The following is a 20015-nucleotide window of genomic DNA, read 5'->3' as shown; positions in this document are numbered from 1 at the left end:
ACCTAGATCAAACTGTCTTTCCCCTGCTTCAAGTCCTTTCCTGGTTCCCCTGGCCCAGCTTGGCTTCCCTTCACAGCTCTTTGTGATGTGGCCACAGCTGCCCATAACTGCATTTCCTGCTCACGATAAGCCTCTAGATTCACTAGACATCTTCCACCTCTTGGCCTTTGCACAGTCACAGTCCTGGAGATCACCAGTGTGATAAGGCATCTCGACTACTTTTCAACAAGAAAAGAGAAATTGTTGGTGCTCATAATTGAATACCCAATGGCGGAGGGAGCTTTGGCCATGCAGAAGCGCTTCAATCATGTTGTTTAGAATACGCTTTCCTCTGTATCTACTCCATTCTCGGGCAGGAAGTCCCCTTGTGGTGATCTGCAGGAGTAGCTTCAGGAGGAGAGAGTCTTTTTTCTAGATTCTCCCGTGAAGTTCCCAGCGCTGACTCTCACTGGCTGCCTGGGGTCACGCGTCCACCCAACAATGGCGGCAGGAGCTGGAGTGTACTGATTGCCCAGGCCTGGATCCTTTAGCCATTCCAGTGTCTAGAAGAGTGGCCTTGGCTCCACTTAAACCACAGGGACCCAGAGTGGGGATTTTTGGGGGGAGAATCAGGGGGCGGTTACCAAATCAAGTAATGAGCAGGATGGGGGAGCCAAGACAACAGACGTCCCCACCCTCTGGTTCCTCTGTCTGGAACGCCTCCCTTTTCTCTGCTGACAAACCTCACTCATCCTCCTAGCTCCACCTCCAGTGTCATCCCTCTTGTAGAACCCTCAGCCCCCACCTCCCCCAAGATAGGATAAGCCACTCCTTTCTCAGTGGGTCCCTCCCATCACTCGAGCTATGCTACACTGGTCTCTTGGAGCCACCTGCTTCTGGAAAATAGTGGTGAATTTGGCCAGACTCCCCAGTTTCAGAGCCTGTGTCAGTACACACCCTCCCCGATTTCCACGTGTCCTTGGCTTTCCTCCGCAGGACACTTGGCTTCCCCGTCTGTGTGCGTCCCCTCAGGCTGACCACTGGTGTGCACACCTCGACACCCTTGCCATCTCAGCAACACAAAATCTCATCACACGTGTGATTTTTGTGAGTGTTATAGCCTGACTGAAGACCTGAGGTAGGGTGACAGAGGAATCTCATGGCTCTGGCAGAGCCTTCCACTGTTAGGTTGGCTCCCCACTTAGCCCCGCCCCTTTCTAAGAACACCCTTCTCCCCAGGGTGGCCCCCCGACCCGGCCCAGCCTTGACTCCTCCTGTCCCCCCCTGCAAGGCACAGATCTGCCAGTCCGGTCTGCAGTTAACCACACCCCTTCCACTCTTCCCTGCTCCCGACGGCTCCTGCTGGCGAATACTTCACATCGGGATGATTCCAGTGGTCTGTACCGCCTCTCCCTTCTCAGCGGGATCTGAGCTCCTTTGAAGGCCCAGGTCCAGGTTGTCTCTATGTCTCCAGTGCCCAAGACAGGGCATGGCCTGAGTAGGGGTTCACTAGAGGCTAAATTCAAAAACTAGTTCAACAAAACCCCGCATTTTAAAAAATCAGGAGGAATATCTTTGGCCACTGCAGGAAGCCAGGAGAGGGTGGGTGAGCGATGATTTCAGCAGAAATGCCACGGGATGCTCAGGTTCTCAATTATTTATGGACCTAAGGAGACACGTTCCCGGAGTGCTGTGATATATTTTGAAGATGTCAGGGCCGAATGTGAGTGACTTTGTTCCTTACAGTCCCTGCAGCCCTACTCTGCCGCTGCCAGGGAGGGGGGCCCTTAGCTTCTTTTTGCAACTAAGAAGAACTGGTTTGGAACTCAGTTTTGCTCCTACTCGGTTACCGCTTCTCAAGGTGCTGGCAAGGATGGCGAGATGAGGGCCGGTCAGGACAGCCTCTGGGGACAGAGGGGTCTGGGTTCTAGTTTTGTTCTGCCCTGGGTCACTATAGACTTCGCCCTCTGTGGGAGGCTGTTTTCTGCTCTGTGCTGTGGAGACCAGCACTAGTCTTCTGCCAGGGGCCTGGGGGTCTTCAGCGAATGGGGTGCACCTAGCAGGTAATCACTGAGGCACTCACATGCTCTGTCCTGGCTCAACTAGGTCCAGCCTGACCTTGTGTGGCTCTGAGTTTCTGGAGTCTCCCATCAGGGGCAGAGTTTCTGGATGGAACTTTAAAAAAGATTTACAAAGCATAGGCATTTCATTTGAACCAGGGGGTAGAGGTGGTGTGGTTATCTGCAAGGGAGTTCTTATTTGGAGAAGGAAGAGTCGAAGGGTTTCTAGGCCAAACTGTTGGTGCTTTTCTCAAGAATAGAGGATGTGTGAGTTCTAAGCATAGGAGGTGTGCGGGTCCTGGAGACAGAGGGTGTGCTGGTCTTGGGGACCAGGGGTGTGTTTGTCCTATGGGACACATGCAGACTCTACAGTCAGATGGTCCTGAATGTTCACCTTGTGTTTGATGACCCAGAAGTGGGTGGAGGTGGGGACAGCCTCTGGGGCCTCATCCTCATGGGAGCTGGCCATGACTTTCATGATGGATTTCCACTTCTGGATACCTTCTACAATGTTCATATGGTGGCCGACAGAGACTGTGATCACAGAACTCTCCTAGGGTCTGGTATTCCACAGGCGCTTAATAAGTGTTGGCCGAATGAACTATTTGATGAATGAACAGCCTCAGACTCGGGGTGAGATGGAGCTCGATGCAAATTGTATGTGTCCCTGGCAAAGTGTCCATTTCTTCTGAACGTCTTTGTGTGTCTTTGTGTGCAGAAGTGGGTGTAAAACCACCAAGTAGGCTAGATTTTGGAGGATGGACTAGATCACCGCTGGAGAAGCACCCAGCACCTAGCGCTCAGTCCATGACGGATTCTCCCTCCGAGTGCCCAGCTGCCTTCTTTAGAATTCTCCGCTTTTCCTCCCTTATTCTGCTCTAAATAAATCATTTTCTCCTTAAGTACTGCCTTCTAGATAAAGAAAACTCTCTTATTTAATTTGATTGTTTTCCTGTTTGTTTAATTACTACCATTAAAACGTTAATGCTTTCTTGTATTTTTTCATGGCAAATGTGATATTTTAACTCCACTTGGGGTTATTTTATTTGTCAACCTTCTGCTGTTGCAAGTATCAGAAACCGGATTCGAAGGGAGACTTCAGAAAAGGGGGACATTTCCTGGTTCCTGGAATTAAATATCGTTGGGGTTACTTTAGTCAAAACAAGGCTGCAGTCAGACAGCCGGTCAGGCATGTGGTGTCTGGCTCTTGGCTCTGCTCTCCTGTGTCACCCTCACTCGGGGGCAGCCTTTGCTCCTGTCGTCTCCTCTCAACCCTGGCACTGAAAGCACTTTCCCTTCCCATTAGATGCACGGAGCATCTTGGGACTTGGGTCCAAATGCTGCAGCTGGAGGACTGGCCAGCCCTGCTGGGCTCCATGCCTGGAGGTACGGCTGGGGGCTTGGTCCCCTCCAAACCTCCTTGGCTGCGAGTGGCAGGGGGTGTGTCCCACAGGGAAACCAGGGTGGTTTCGGCTCTCTGAGGCAGGAGACATCAGTGAGGATCATTATTTCTATCTCGCAGGTGAAAAAACAACCTATGTCTGCCACTGTTCTAGCAGCAGCTAACTCAACCCCCTCTAAGAAGCTTATTTCCTCAGAAAGATAGGACCGTGCGGGGCGCCTGCTGGCTCAGTGGGTTAAGCTGCTGCCTTCAGCTCAGGTCATGATCCCAGGATCCTGGGATTGAGTCCTGCAACGGGCTCTCTGCTCAGCAGGGAGCCTGCTTCTCTCTCTCTCTCTGCCTACTTGTGATCTCTGTTAAATGGATGAATAAAATCTTAAAAAAAAAAAAAAAAGAAAGAAAGAAAGAAAAAAGAAAAACAGGACCTTGCTCTCACACCGTCAACTTAAAAGACCACTGTGGAACCAAAGGGCTTTTGTCGACTTCTAGAGATGTCCAGGGCCGTCTGCGGGGCCTGGTTGCTGAGGAGCTTGCGAGGAGTGCTCTTCAAAGAGGTTGAAGGTGGCCTTTGTCATGGCCGCTTGTCGCGGACCCCCGTCCCTGACGACCTTGTGCAGGTCCCCATCATAGATCTTCATTCCTTTATCTGTGAAATGGAAACAAACAACCCCATCCTCCCAGAGACGTTTGGAGGATGTGCTGTGGCGACCAGCACTTAGTACGCACTCAATGAGAGCAGGGTTGGTCAGGAACCCATGCCACCGTAAGCAAGTCCGTCCACCATTGGAGCCGAGCATCTCTGTCCGCCCAGTGAGGTGATGCTAATCTCGCATCCAGGGTTGGGCAGGTAGGAGGCACTTTGTGAGCATTTGGAGACGTAGAGGAGAGAAGACTTTGTGGACTATACATTCCTATGGGATGTCAGGCATCTTTACCAACAAGACCTTGCTGTTACTAAGTCCCCGGCTATTCAGATAAGGAAACTGAGGCTCAGGAAGGCAAACTTCCTCCTTACACAGCAGAGGGGCAGAGTCAGGCTTTTTTTTTTTTTTTTTTTAAAGATTTTATTCATTTATTGGTCAGAGAGAGAGAGATAGACCAAGAGCACAATCAGGGGGAGTGGCAGAGGGAGAAGCAGGCTCCCTGCTAAGTGCAGAGCCTGATGTGGGACTTAATCCCAGGACCCCGAGATCATGACCTGAACCAAAGGCAGACCTGTATCTGACTGAGCCCAGGTGCCCCCAGAGCCAGGCTTTGAACCCATGTCCTTACCACTGTTCCAGCTGCTTCCCTGAGGAACTGGGGGGCTACTTCCACATATAGCCCTCATCCCTCAGGGCCTGGTCAAGAAGTCACCTCTCGTGTGTCTCCCCAGGACTCCCTAGCCTGGGTTAGGACCCTCCGTGGTTTCCCCCAGCCCCCCAGGACCCCATCACAGCTCTTCCTCCTGGAGGTGCTACTGTCTGTGTGTCTGTCTTCTTCCACTGGACCATGGACCTGGCCCAAAGTGACTCAGAGCCCCTCACCCCCGGTGTGCTGCTGGGACTGACGGTGTAGCCCGTAAATTTGGACTCAGTGGCTTGGTATGAGGAGCTTCCGGCTTCACTGCAATCCTCCCCGCTGTCCTTGAGCAGTGCTAAGAGCCTCCCTGAGCCTCAGTTTTTTCCTCTGTGAAATGGGAACACCTCCTAGCTGTGTGGTTGTCAGGATAGAAATAGTGTGACAACAGAATCTTCTGCTCTTTGAGGACTTCATCATTTCATTCATTTCTCCCAGCCATCTTTTAAGGCAGAGCCTAGAATCTTGCACATTTTACAGACAAGAAAGAGACTGAGAGGCAAGCATGGATTTGCCCTGAGTTGCATAGAGGGACCTCCTAAGTGAGGTCTGTAGTAACAATACACATTCATGGAATGATGGGGTGGGGCGCCCCGACCACACTGCCCCTTGTCCACCCTGCCAGCCCTGGTTAAAGGCCAAGCTTGGCTGGGCTGTGTACCCACACGGCTTGCTGGGGAGGAGAGAGGGGCTCTACACACCAGGTCTGGGGGCAGCTTCTGGACGGTGGGAGGTTGAGGGAAGAACAGAGGTCTTGGCTAGCCTCCCTGAGAAGCATCTGGGCTCACGAAGTCTGATTCGTATCCGGTGGCACCCCTCCGCCACCCCACCTTCACTGCGCTCCACACCTTCACTGCGTCTTCCTCTTAGTGGGCACGGCTTCCTTCTGCGGGAGGAGCTGGAGTGGCCGCCTGTGCTCTCTGCAGGGGCAGCCCAGAATGGTTGCAACATTTATAGAGTATGTTCCCATCAAGGAAGGGCTGAGGGGGCACAGCGTGAGGTGACACAGACTCCATGTCAGAGACCCCTCCGGAGACAGCTAGAAATACTTGGGGTAGAAGGGAGGGGCCTGTGAGTGGGACGCCAGTGGTGGGGGACCTCAGAGACTGTCCTACTGCACAGCCAGTGAGTGTTGGGGCTGTGGGCAGCACTGGAAAGCAGGGGGTCAAGGCCAGGCAGAGAGGTGCTCTGGGGGAGGGCTGGGGGAAAGTAGGTGTAGAGGACAGATTTGGATCCACTGTCCAGTAAGAGAATCATATGCCAGGAAGTGGTGAGCCTCCTGTCTCTGGAGATATTCAAGTAGATACTCAAGCAAAGATATGGAAGGATTAGGGCACCAGACCTCCAAAGACCCTTCTCTGATTCTCTTTATCTGGGGGAAATGACTGATGAACTCACTGCTCCTGTGTTGGGGATGACCTTGGCCTTGCAGAGAAGACTTCAGGGTGAGAAGCTCTGAGCTGGCTTTTGGGGGCCCGGTCAAGGGCAGGGCACAGCAACCCTTGGCGAGGGCCCAGGATTGCTTTTCTTTCCCTGATCTCCAGGATGGCAGCTGTTGACTATCCTGCAGCTTAGCATCTGGTTCTTCCAGACTGGTGGAAGGTCATGTTCAAGTAGATATAAGTGACCAGAGGACAGACAGGCAGCTCATCTCTAAGGCTGAAGGGACAGGGAAGGTCAAGGGGGCTATGAGAAGGCACCTGGGTGAGGTGGCCATCTGGACAGTCTGGGATCCTACGGGGAGCCTTTTAGGTAGGGGCAGGTGAGCTGGGAGCATGGAGAATCAGGGATGGCTTCCTTGCAGAGGCGGTGTGACAGTCTTGAAAGATGGAGAATACTGGAGAAAGAGGGAGAGACATTGCAGGCAGTCCCTAAACCTGAGACCAGAGCCAGAAGCTGGGTTCATCAATACCTGTTTGGTTGCAATTGAGAGAAATGGAATTAAACCCAAATGGATTTTTTTTTTTTTTTTTTGGATTCATGTAATTGAGAAGTCCAGAGGCAGCTTCAGGCATAGCTAGATCCAGATTCTCGAACAATGTCATATCTCTTTCTGTTATTCACATCTGCTGCCCCCATGTACTGTCTCAGAGGGGCTCTCCCAAAGATGCTCACTGGCAGCACCTCTCCGCTGGCTCTGCAGAGAACAGTCTCATTGCTCTCACTTCCTGACTTGGGCCATGCCCAGCCCTGGACCAGGCATGGAAGACTGTGGTTGGCTTCGGCTGGGTCATGGCCCACCTCCTGGGTTAAGACGGTACAGAAGTATTTCCATAAGGAAAATTAGGCTCCCAGAAGAGGGACTGTGGATGGAGGTGAGGCGAAACGTGTCTGTGTCTGGGGGCTGATCCTGCCGATGGGTTTCCTGCCACCAGCTGCTGCCACCTTTCCTTCTAACTTCTGAGCCCTCCTGGCTTCCTCGTCATGATGCTTGGACTCTCTGCCCAGAGGATCCTTTTCTTGTCTGAGCACCGTCTTGGTGACTGACTGCCAGATGTCCGCATCCTAAGCCCCAGAGCCTGTGAATATGTGCACTTCTGTGGCAAAGGGCACTTTGCAGATGGGATGGAGTTAAGAGCTCTGAGACGAAGGGACAGTCCTGGATTGTCCAGAAGGGGCTCCGTGTAATCACAAGCATCCTTGTGAGCAGGAGAGGCAGGAGGAGGGGCTGCGAGAGCAGACGTGGAGTTTGGAGGGATGCCATGAGCCCCGGGATGCAGGCTGCCTTGAGAAGCTGGTAAAGCAAGGAACAGATTCTCCTCTGGAGCTTTCTTGAGAGCCGCGGTGGATCAATAATACATTTGTGTTGTTTTTAAGCCATGAAGTTGGTGGCAAGTTTGTTGCCGTGACCAGAGGGAACTGGCACACCCCTTAGTACTTGACATCTCACCTTCTGGTTGTCTTGCTCTGCCCCGCCCTCCCTCCATCCCCCAGAGAAAGAGTCATCTTCCCGGGGTCCCTGCTGGAGAAGGGCTGGGAGTCAGGTCTGCCCCCCTCAGCTAGCCCTGCTCCACTGCGCAGCTTGCCTGGGGCTCACAGATCTGTCGCTGCCTGGGATTTACTCAGAACCTTCCTCCTCCCATGGGAGAATGCACACAGCGGCTTGGCCTCTGCTTACACACCACTTCCACCCCGAGAAGTCTTCCGTGACTTCAACAGCTCATTGGCTCCCCTTCCCTGCACACTCTCCATCGGCTTGACTCATGCTGGGGTGGAATGTATGTTTCTCTTCTCCACCATCAGGCTGTGAGCTCACTGAGGACACGGACAGTGTCTGATTCCTCAGTCGCTGTCCCCTCGCAGGGCCTGCCCAGAGCAGGAGCTAAGTACGCATTTGTTGAATGAATGAATGACAGTAGGTGGTGGACTAGGCAGGCGGGGTGGAGCAGGGAGAACTCCTGCCCAAAGATGGAATTGGACTTGACTCCTGGCTGGTCCCCCCAAATCCATTTTCTCTTCTTCCTGGTTCTTGCCTCCCTTGTAGTTGGAGGTGGCCATGGGCTGAGTACTGAATTCTGGCGCAGGAGATACAGCCAGAAACGATAAGCTCCCTTTTGGAGCTAAGGCTCAGCTGTGTCCGTCCACATTTTATTCCCTGGCTAAGGCTGGCAGGAGATGGGGACAAGACGACCAGTGGTGGAGGCCTCAGCCTGCTCCTGACGAAGAGGAAGAGGTCCCACTGAGCAGGAGTACAGGCTCGGGACCGCCATGGCGCGAAGAACCGATTCAGACGTGTTGAGGCCTTATTCATCGTGGAGCTACATTTCGGCAGAGTGTATTACTCAGATTAATATGGAGATTGGTGCCTTGAACTGTTGGTGCTGCCATCACAATGTACGTGGCGTGGCCTGGGGCTGGGCCGGGGGTGGGAAGGACATTGCAGCCCCAGGCAACAAAGCGGGGCCCTCTTGCTTTGCAGGTGAGAACATCTAACGAACCATTGCCTACAGTGGGCCAGGGAAGCAGCCTTTTGGTGGGGAAGAGAGAAAGAGCCTGAAAGCTGGTGTGCTTTTTGTTCCTTTTTGCTGCCCACAGCAAGACCGTGTGAGAAAGGCACATGCTCAGGCAAGAACTGTCCAGTCTATGGGCTGCCGTGAAGGGCAACAGAGCTCAGAAACGCAGGGCCTGGGGCACCTGGGTGATTCAGGGGTTAGGTCTCTGCCTTCAGCTCAGGTCATGATCTCAGGGTCCTCGGATTGAGCCCCGCATCAGGCTCTCTACTTGGCGGGGAGCCTGCTTCCCCCTCTCTTTCTGCCTGCCTCTCTATCTCCTTGTGATCTCTCTCTCTCTCTGTCACATAAATAAATAAAATCTTAAAAAAAGAGAAGAAAAGAAAAGAAAAAGAAATGCAGGGTCTCTCTGCATGGGCTAGGTTTTCCTGAATGGGACTATTGCTTGAGCAAGAAATAACACTTCTACTGGGTTCAAGTGTTCGGCGTCCTCTGGGGTGATTTTTGTAGCAGCTAGCATGACCCTAACTACACATGTGGCTTTGGTAACTACCAACTTTGGGTGTAAACGTGCACTTTGGCTGAGTCTCTGGTGGCCGGAATGGGCCTCACAGAACTCTCCTCTCCCAGGCCGGCATGGATCCACAGCACGAGGCTGGACTCAGGGGGCTACAGGATTCCCAACGAGCCAGTCTGCAAAATGCAGAGAGAGAGAGAGATAGACAGACAGACAGACAGAAAGGGCTCTGCTACCCCCTAATAAAAGGCCCTGGGCTTTTGCCACTGAAAACCAGAATTAGTTCCTGGGTCACCAAAGGCAAGGGCCAGGTTGACAACTTGGAAATAATCTCGTGTATTTGCTTAGTTCCGTGATTCACGGAGTACTCCCTCATCTGTGATCTCATGCGATGTGCCAAAGCGGTGAGGAAGGTGTTACTTAGATTTTTCAGAGGAAGGACACTGAAGCTTCAAGATTAATCACTTGCCCTGGGTCATACAGCTAATGAGTGAGGAAGCTAATTCAAGGCCAGCTTCCCTTCTCTAGAAATTTGCTGTTGAATGACTGAGATGTGGAATGGCATCTTTATCACAGGCCTGGTGAGAGTGTGTGTGTGTGTGTGTGTGTTTGTATGTGTGTGTTCGAAGACAAAGGAGTCTTTGCATTTCTGTAGGCCTCGTGGACCCCATGTACTGGGATTTTGCTGGACAGAAGGACCATGGAGGGCAAATATGCTTGCCCAGAAAAATCCTTCCTGATGATATATCTGAGCTCAGAGAAGCCAGACAAGCTGTGATGAGCACCTAGGACTTAATACCTGCACTGAAGGCCTCTCTGTGTCACTCACTCACTCTGCCCTGCCCTCCATGGGCTTTGCCTCCTGGACTGGCACTCCCACACCCTGAAGGAGGAATCTCACCTGCTCCCCAACATTGCCACCTTCCTATGCCCTGGGCTGCAAGGCTGGGCTCTGGGAACTAAGGGAGAGTTCCGGGGGCTGGAGTCCCTGCCTGGACTGGCTGTATTGGATTGAGTCGTGGACCTTTGCACCCCCAGCCTCCCTGCCCCCTTCACTGGGGAATTTTCCCCTCTGGCACTGTGGGTGGAGTTGTCCTGGGGCTGTCTATCAAGGTGGCTGTGTTCTCCAGACCAGGCCAGGGACGTGGTTTTGAATGATAGGGAGAGACCCCCAGAGGTCATTCATCACAGCGGAGGCAACCTGGCAGAGAGAAGAGCTTCCTCCCCCCCACCCCACCCCTAGCAGCTCTGGCATTTGCTGAGTTCAATCCTCTGGGTTTCCCTTCTTTTTGGGAGCTACCTGACACTCTTCCAGTAGATTAAAATCCCTCACATCAGGGTTTAGGGCTTGCAGCCAAGGACTCTTGATGATGCAGACAGAAACCCAAGTGCATAGTAGGAACGGAAATATTTTCTAAAGCCTTCTTTAGAGCAAAGCAATGTGCATTTATTGAGCCCCAGTTTTGTGCCAGCCCCCGTTCTGAGCACCGGAGCTACAGAGGGGTACAGATCTCCTTTACAGTCTGGACGAGCTCGTGGTTTGTGGCAGGGGACGGCAAAGGGACAGAAACCAGTGTCAACGCCCTGCTGTGCTGTCTCCCATGTAATAAACTCCCAGCTGCTAATTCAGTTGGCACCCAGAAGGGTTTGCTCCTGCTTCCTCATTTCCCTCAAAAAAAAATCAATAAACTGCTTATAATGTCTTTAATAAAGACCAAATCAGAGCTTTTTATAACCTTATTATAAGGTTGGCATTTTCCACGTTTTCCCCAAACGCTGAAATCAAATCAATGTGACATCATTTGGGAATCAGACAGTGGACTGAGACAACTGCTTATGCTAAAGTAACCAATAACCAAGCCGAGTTTGGCAGGTTACCATTTTCAGAGGCTCTCGTGGGCATCTCAGCCACCCTGCAGGTTAGAAGACTAGCTCCGAGACGGGAAGGAGCCTGCCCAAATTCACACAGCGAGATGGGAAAAGTAGAGCTGGGGTTTGATCTTGGACCTGCCTGGCTCCTCAGCCCCGGTTTTCTCCTGTGAGCAGTGCCGATGAGTGGCTGGAACTCTGGGAGCTGCAGTGGTGGGGCTGTGTGGAGAGGATTTCTGCAGGGAGAAGGTTTCGGGAAGGGCAGTTGCCGGCGGGTGCCGCGGCGGGCACATCCGTGTCCCTGCACTGCCCCCTGGTGGACGGCGTGAGCCTGGCCTCCAGGCAGTTGGAGGGTTTGAGCTGGGAGTTTGAGCTGATTGTAGCTACTGTGGGTGGGTTTGGGGAAATCTGGTGGAATAGCCTCTGCTTTTGGACAGCTGAAACGTTCCAGAAGAGATAACAGATGTTTATGTATTGGCTTGTTTGTTTATTTATGAATGCATTCAACCTGTCTCCAAAGATATCTGCACAACCCTGCCCCAAAGTTGAGAACTGGGCATCGCCCTTGCCCTCTGGGAGGCCCCCGCCCATGACAGGGTCAGGCCCACAGGTAGATGCCCATGATGGGGGTGATGTGGACACCGTGAAGCCATGCACAGGGCATGCTGGGAAACCCTAGCCTGGGCAGGAACGGGGAGTGGTGGGAGGGGCGAGGGCTAGGTTGCTCAGAGAAGGTAACAGGTTGGGTAAGTTTGGAGGGGCAGCCGAGGGAAGATGGTACAGAGGGAGCAGTATGTCCGCTGTGAAGGGAACAGCTCGGCCTTTGTGCTGCAGTGGTCGTTTAGTGTTCCTTCCCTTCTGGAGACCCACCCCAGACTGCGTGGACTTCTGGGGCTCCACTTTATCTGGCTTTGCCCCCAGATCAAGGAGGAGCCAAAGCAGGGGTACGCTAGACTGAGGAGCAGGTGGACCCAGTCAGCCCGGCAGGTGGTGTGGCCAGAGTCCTGGGGAGGGCCCTGGGGCAGCAGGGGACTGCAGAGAATAAAATGATAAGAGGCAGGGAGTAGCCTGTTGGCTCAAATAAGAGATTCAGTTCTTCCTGAAGGCAATGGGGTCCTGTTAAAAGGTTCTGAGCAGGAGAGTGGCCAGGCCACCCCTGACTTAGAAAGTTTTTGACAGAACAGAGAGCTCTCCCAGAGCAACCCCGAGACCCAGGCAGAGGGACCCCTGCTGTGCTTCCCGTGCTTTGGCAGACCCTGGCCTGGCTCTCCAGCCATGCTGCTCTGCACAGCCCAGGAGTCCCTGGCCAGGAGGATGTGCCCCCCTGGAGACCACCACCAGCCCCTTTCCCAGAGCCCACCTTGTGGGGCTGGGGCCTGACTCCAGGATTATGCAAGACCTGCCCCAGCTCCAGCCTCCCCTTTGGGCAGGGGGCCATGCTGTGTGCGTGGCTAGGTCCAAAGAGAGCTGTTTTGGGGGTGTGGAGAGGGAGCTGGCGGGTGCCTGACGGAGGGCAGCAGGAAGCTGGAGCTGCTGCAGGGTAGGGGAGGGCATGCCTCTGTGGTCTCTCTTCATTGCCTTTGTTCCCTCCTCAGAGGCTGAGGAGCACCTGTGTTGTGCTGTGTGCTGGGCTTGCCAGGTCGGGCCTGGTAGTTTCCTGAGCCATATGTGCTCTGCAGGCCTGCGTGCAGCCGGCAGGAGGTGCCAGGAATGGGTCTGTGTGGGAATCCAGAGGCTGGTGGCCACACACAGGCATGAGTGTGTCCTTCGAGGAGCCAGGCTGAGGACAAATGCCGGGCCCCCAGCAGGGCCAATGTGTGTCTGATGCAGTGATATGCGGGGGAGGGAAGGGCAAGAGAGAGGCCTGAGGCCCAATGCTAATGTGAGGAACCCTCGGTTCCTATTTCCTGGCTCTTGGTGTGTAGCTCTGGAGTAGGTCACATGGCTAAGAGTCCAGGACTGGGCAGAAACACAAGGGGAGAGGCCACTGGTGGGGCAGCGGAGGCTTATCTGGGAGTTGGGAGCAAATGGGGGCCTATCTCTGGCAGTCTGGTCTCTGGAACACAGGTCAGACTTCCTGTTCCCTCCAGAACAGAATTCCCATCATGTCTGCAGCCCCCAGGAGGCAGCAGGAGGCTCCCCAAAGGCGGGGAGGAGGCCCTAGTCTGGCCCAGCCTGGTAATTAGACCTTTCAATTGCAATTACTTTTGCAATTAGCTCAGCTGGTATTTGGAACAGGAGGTGGTAATTTCTGTCCTTCATGGCAGCTCCCTCTGAATTGAGCTTTGCTCGTCTGTCCAGGGTGCAGGGTAGAGTTCTGGGGGAGCACTGGGCTCTTGGTTGGGAGCAGTGTGCGCACAGCCTCAAAGTGAAGCATTTGGGTTCTACCTGACTGCTGGGGTGGGACATTCAGGGGACAGCAAGTGGGGGCTTGGTGCTTTGTCCTTGGGTTGGCCTAGTGACTTGCTTCTAACTAGTAGAATATGACAAAGGTGATGGGTGTCACTTTTACAATAGGTTAAAAAGGCTGTGACTTCTGTTTGCTAGCAGACCTTCTTTACTCCCTCTGGCTGGCTTGCTTCGAGGAAGTCAGCTGCTGTGTGGGGGAGGCCAGTGCAAGAAGGAACTGAATTCTGTCAACAACCAGTGAGTGAACCTAGCAGTCAATCCTTCCCTAACTGAGCCTTCGGATGAGACCATAGACCCTGGCCTGACACAAGGCCCTGGGCTGGATCACAAGCTCTTGAGAGGCCATGAAACGGAAAACCCAGCGAAGCAGATCCTAGGTTCCTGACCCTAGAAACTGTGAGAAAATCAGTGTGTACTGTCTTAAGCTGCTAATTTTTGGTCTAAATTGTTATTCAGCACATGTATATGGTACATGAACAAACTATTAAATCAAGTATGTTCTATCCTTTGAACTTGACAAAGCCTACTTTGTCAAGTAGATTTGAACCTGAGAGGTCAGGTTCAAATCTAGAATCTTTGGACTCCTTGGCTTTCTGCACCAGAACATGGTGGAAGTGGGGGAGCTGGACCGTGGTATGAGGCCACCCCCCCCGTTTCTCTTCACACCTTCGCTCTGTCCCGTACACCCCAGAGTTTGTACACATGTGAGGGTTAAAACTCCATACACCAGCCCCTCCTAACAACTAGCCAATTCTGGCCCCGCCGTGCTCACATCATAGGCAGAGTCTGCCTGAAGAAGTTGGCTCTAGGGGTGCCTGGGTGGCTCAGTTGTTAAGCATCTGCCTTCGGCTCAGGTCCTGATACCAGGGTCTTGGGATCCAGTCCCACACCAGGCTCCCTGCTGGGCAGGAAGCCTGCTTCTCCTTCTCCCACTCCTTCTGTCTGTGTTCCATCTCTCACTCTGTCTCTCTCTGTCAAATAAATAAATAAATAAATCTTTAAAAAAAGAGGTTGGCTCTAGGGAAGAGGCCCATGCAGGTGCTAGAGTTAGGCTTTAGCAGTATTTAGCCGAGGAAATCCAGGCTCTCAAGTGTGGTTTCAAAGGAAGGGTTGAGGTCCTGGAGGACACATCCTCTTGGCCCCACAGACTCCTGACTCTGTGAGGTACAGCTGGAGGTCCTGGGAGGTCCTGGGCAGGACTCTCTGAAGCTCCGGGACCACAGCGGGGGCCCTTCTGGCTGGAGTCTGAGGGTCACCTTGGGAGGGCCCCTTGTTTCAACCTTCTCAGGCAGGAGTGAGGTATTCCTAGGGACATGGCAGAACAAAAATGACTCTGGAGAGACAGAAACGGGTGAGGGGATTAAATAATACCAGTTCAGTGCTCACCAGGGGCCCACTCTGCGCCAAACACTTTCCAGGCTCTAGCAACCAAGGGTCTGACAGACCCAGCCTCGGCCTTTGCAGTTAGTGGGGGAGCGCATACCTCAAACCAGACCCAGTCCTTCTCCCCCAAGCATACCGGTTCTTGAAAACCAATGCGTAGGAGAGGTTTTTTTGTCTTACAGGCCTTCATTCAATTATAATGGATCGAGTAACTACTACATGCCAGGAGCTGGGTATTAAGCAGGACGGCTTTATTAGTTAGGGCTTATTAGGAGGCGTAGAGATCCTTGGCAGAACTGGCAGCCCTCTGAAGCCGGTTCTGCCCACCGGCCTGATGCGCCGGTGCCTGAGCCCATCACTCTCTGCAGTGAGCTTATTTTTCCATCGAAGGTGCTTGTTGCCTTTGATCGGGAAATTCCAAGTCACATGTCTGTACCGGAAGGCCGATGGAGGCTGGAAATGCAGATGTTTGCGTTCTATATCGGGTGGGAGGAATTCACAGGAGAGGAAACCCTGGACAAGTGGGCGGGCGTTCACACGCGTGGGCAGCTGTGATTGACAGCTGCCTGCCTGGCAACGAGCCGAGCGCCCTGGTTGGAGGAAGAAGAAGGGATCTGATCTTGCCAAATACAGGATATTCAATCCCTTGCATTTTTTTTTTTTTTTTTTTTTTTTTTTTGCAAGTCACATTCTATTTCGATTTGGGGTCAATATTTAAACAACCCTGCGAATGAACGCTCGCTGTGGCAGTGGTTGCAGTTTATAACCTCCAGCTTGGGACTCCCTCCCTCTTCTTGCGAGGTTGTCACCATCCCCCCCCCCCTTTAGCTGTTGCGTGCATAGTGCCAAAAAGAAAAAAAAAAAAGTTGATTTCCAGATATAAAAATAAAAAAATAAGACTACAAAATCAAAACCAATCAATGTTTATATTTAAACATATTTAGCAAGCAGTAATATTATGCCAGCTGGTGAATTGCAGCTGAATTCAACACTAATAGAGCCCTTTGAGGTGGGGTCTGAAAACATTTTAATGTGTTAAGATATGGGGTAAATCCTCCCATATTAGTATATCTATACAGGAAGGACCTTCATCAAATTTCAAACTACATGGATTTTTTTTTTTTTTAAACTTGGAACCTTAACTATCTTCATCTGGTGACATGTGAAACAGTTATTTATTTTAAAATTGTGGGGCTTTTAAAGCAAATATTTACTAAGTATCGAGTGGGTGCTGGGCACTTTGTATATATTATCTCATTCAATCCTGGTTTGATCCTTCTACTGATGGTCACTCCCATTTTACAGATGGGGAAACCAACGTACAAATGAATGAGCACCAGGCTTCTTTAGAACTTGGACTGCAGTCAGAATTCAGATCTCAGGGTCCCGGGATCAAGAGAGGAATGATGGTCCTTAGGAAAAGTCTCAAAACCTTGAGACCCACGGGGTGCCTATTTGCTTTCTCCTCTTATTTTAGGTCGAAATAGAACCTAGCTTTGTCAACAAGGTTGTGGTGGGTCTGACCACGGTTTCAGAGAAGTGAGGACAGGAGCTCAATCCCCACCCCATGGCTGTTAAGAGTTGAGTTTCTTGAGCTCGAAACAGCTAGTAATGCCATTTTGTAGCCTCCCTTGCTGTCCCTGGTGGACCAAAATCGATATTGTTAGATCATGAAAATCAAAATTAGGATAGCTAAAAAGATCATTTGTATCTTGTGGACATGGAGACATGAAATCCCTGTTGAGACCTCTTCTTTGCCTGGAGGGGTTACCATGGATACAAACCGGTGAATTGATTACCGGAAAGACAGCTCAAACCAGAACATTCTTAGCATTTCTTAGTGCCAGGTCCTTGTAGCCTGCAGCAAGGAGTCCATGAAACCATAGTGGTTGGGTGGCTGTTGTCACCAGGTGGGAGAAGGACATTCCTATTAGTGTGCCTTCCCATGAAGTTTGGTGGATTGTGCAGAAAGAGTGATTGGTCTCTGGTTGGCCAGATCAATAGCCTACTTGCATCAAGGCCCAAGCCCAGTCTACTGGTCCTAAAGCATGACAAGGGATCACAGAGGCATAGAGTCTTGGGACTATAGGGCCAGAATTTTGCCCACCCTTTACACCAGATCCTAGGGAGCCTACAAGGGTTTGGTGGGTGGATCTGGGTTTCTGTAACAGAGAAATGATCCCATCTCAGAAATAGGGCAGGCAGGAGAGGCTGCCCCTCCAAGAGAGTGTCCCCAGGTACATAACTGTTTTTATTTCCATTTTACACTTAGTGAAACCGACACATAGAATATAACTTCCTGGGGCACCTGGGTGGCTCAGTGGGTTAGGGCCTCTGCCTTCAGCTTGGGTCATGATCCCGGAGTCCTGGGATGGAGCCCTGTATCAGGCTCTCTGCTCAGCAGGGAGCCTGCTTCCCCCCTCCTCTCTCTCTGCCTGCCTCTCTGCCTACTTGTGATCTGTGTCAAATGAATAAAAAAAAAGAAAAAGAATATACCTTCCTCTTTTCTTGAGGGATTCTAAAACGCTGTATTTTATAGTTATTTAACCAAGCATTTACTAATTTTTTTTAAAGCTTGCTTTTTCTTATATTTTGGAAGCTCGGGAAGTCTATGAAAAAGCATGTAGTTTAGTGTCTAAAAGATAGAGTAACCCTGCCAGCAGGGGGCACCCCTGCCCACTGCCATGGTTAGAAAAACAAGATTTTTATCCAAGTGGGATTTTCAAAAGATTAAAAACATAACTTGTACAAAGGTATAGTCAACAGGTGGTGGAGTTTAATTGAGCCTGTTCGTGGGGGAACAAGAAAGATGGTAGATCTGGCTCAAGGAAGGATCTGGAGGCAGCTATACATCTGGAAAGGAAGAGTCTTGAAATGAGACTGTCAAGAAATAAAACTGGTCAGTGTCCTACAGGACAATAAACTGTAACCTTTGACAATATCTTTTCCACTGAACAGAAATCATTAGCATTTCTACTGAACCATAAGAAAATCATCTGCAACTTATCAATCTTGTACGAATTAACATGTAATTGCAGAGTCTGGTCCCCGATCTGTTTATTATTATAGATAGTCAAAAAAATAAAAGTACTTTCCTCTAGAGAACCATGTAACACTGATCGGGCCTGCTGGTTACACTCCCATGTGACGCTCAGAGGACATGCCATCACCATAGCCCTATTTCCAAGTCTTGGATAGATTTACTTAAGAACAGACAAGGGTTTTGGGGGGGGCAAGTCCTTGCTGGGGTCAAGGCTGGATGTAGATGTGTGGGTCCCTGAGCAGATAAACAGTTTGGCAGCCCCCCAGGTCTCTGTCTCTCAATTTCTGTTCAACACTTACTCAGTAGAACCAAGGGAAAACTGATTTTTCTGTAACAAAAACTAGATACAGAAAGAAAGTCACGCATTCACGTCTCTGGTCCCAGCGATTCCGTTCTGAAAATACTCAGCAAAACATTTTCTGTGTTTTTTTTTTTTTTGGTGGTTATTTTTCCTTTCTTAGGCTGCCTTTGGGAGGATCCAAATCAAATAACTAGTGGGAGGCATAGTAAAGAGTTTTAATTTTAGAAATTTTAGATAATACTTTTTTTTTTTTATTATTGGTAAGCAGCAGGAACGACTGGGTTTTGAAATTTCAGCAGCTGTCGCCGTGGACGACAAGCTTGCTCTGAAGGCATGTGTATAGAGCAAAATGTCCACAATAGTCAAATCCATAGAGATAGAAAGGAGATTGGCTGTTGTCGAGGGCCGGGGCAGTGATTGCCGATGGGTATGAAGTTTCTTTCTGGGATGATGGTAATGTTCTGGAATCAGACAGTGCTGATGGTTGCGTGACCTGGTGGATATACTAAAAATTGTGTACTTTAAAGGATGACTTGATGGTCTGTGAATTATACCTTAATAATAATAATAAAAAAAAATCCAGAGAAGGATCAGCGCAGCAATGTATTTTTCAAAATTCCACAACGGAGAGTCATTTACTTTGTTGAGAGTTTGGGGTCAATGCACGATTTGCTAGCTACGATGGAAGAATGACTGTGGAAACTTGAGTTAACATATTTGTGGTTGCCTTCATGTTGTTTCAGGGCTCCTGCTCTGGCTGGCTGGCTCAAACCACAGTTTACCTTGGGCTGAGTCTATCTGTAGTATCATGTTTCAAGGGAGACGTAAGCTCTGCAAGCTCCGCTAATGGAGAAGATACATTTCCTCCTCTTCTCATTTGTGATCTGAGTCGAAACTGTTTCAGACTGTTGGAAACACCTGCTTAGACCCACCCAGTGCTTAGCATTTTATGCCATGTGAGACGTGATCTTCACATTGGAAAAACCTATCAGGTTGTATGAGGCATTTGTGAGAGGGCCATTTTCTGAGGATGTAACCATGAGGAAAATTCACTCAAATAATTGTTGTCTCTATGTAGTCATCAGATGCCTTTTTTGATCATGTCCCTTAATTCTTAAACCTTAAACCTTAATCTTTTTTTTTTTTTTTTAAGATTTTATTTATTTATTTGACAGAGTTCACAAGTAGGCAGAGAGGCAGGCAGAGAGAGAGAGAGGAGGAAGCAGGCTCCCCGTCAGGCAGAGAGCCCGATGTGGGGCTCGATCCCAGGACCCTGGGATCATGACCTGAGCCGAAGGCAGAGGCTTTAACTCACTGAGCCACCCAGGCGCCCCTTAATCCTTAATCTTAAACCTCAACCTGTAAGGTAGATTTTGTTACCCCTGTATAACCAAAATGACACCTGGGGCATCCTGATCCCTTGAGATCTGGACAAGTTTGGTTTGATCTCCAATCCATTGGAGGAGTAGATTTACTCTCTCTACCCATGACTTGGCTGTGGGATTCGCTTTGGCTAATGTGCTTGTGGGCAAGATGCTCAGGAACTTGAAATGTGCTTGTACCACTGGGCTTACAGTCTTGTGTGTCCCTGCCATTTCCATGACAAGAACATGCCTAGGTGGGCCTGCTGGTCCCAAGAGATGACAGAGGATGGGAGGCATGTGGAACAAAGCTATGCCACCCTGCAGAGCCCATCCTGGGTTGGCCAGCCTGCAGATTCATGAGCTAAATAAATGTTTACTATCATTTTCTGAGAGAGTTTGG

The 20015-nt window shown here is 50.8% G+C and overlaps 1 long non-coding RNA gene across 1 annotated transcript in view; it reads left to right on the top strand.

The window, feature by feature from the left end:
* Positions 1-20015, top strand: part of LOC131831937 (uncharacterized) — a 62697-nt gene that overhangs the window by 39391 nt on the left and 3291 nt on the right. The window contains exon 2 of the long non-coding RNA XR_009353871.1: positions 18995-19075. This is a non-coding gene — a long non-coding RNA (uncharacterized LOC131831937). The remainder of the gene's footprint in view (positions 1-18994; positions 19076-20015) is intronic.

This window comes from Mustela lutreola, chromosome 5 (genome assembly GCF_030435805.1).
Source record: "Mustela lutreola isolate mMusLut2 chromosome 5, mMusLut2.pri, whole genome shotgun sequence".
NCBI classification, from domain to species: Eukaryota; Metazoa; Chordata; class Mammalia; order Carnivora; family Mustelidae; genus Mustela; species Mustela lutreola.
The sequence above is the reverse complement of the archived record's forward strand: the minus strand, read 5'-3'. Positions and strand labels throughout refer to the sequence as shown.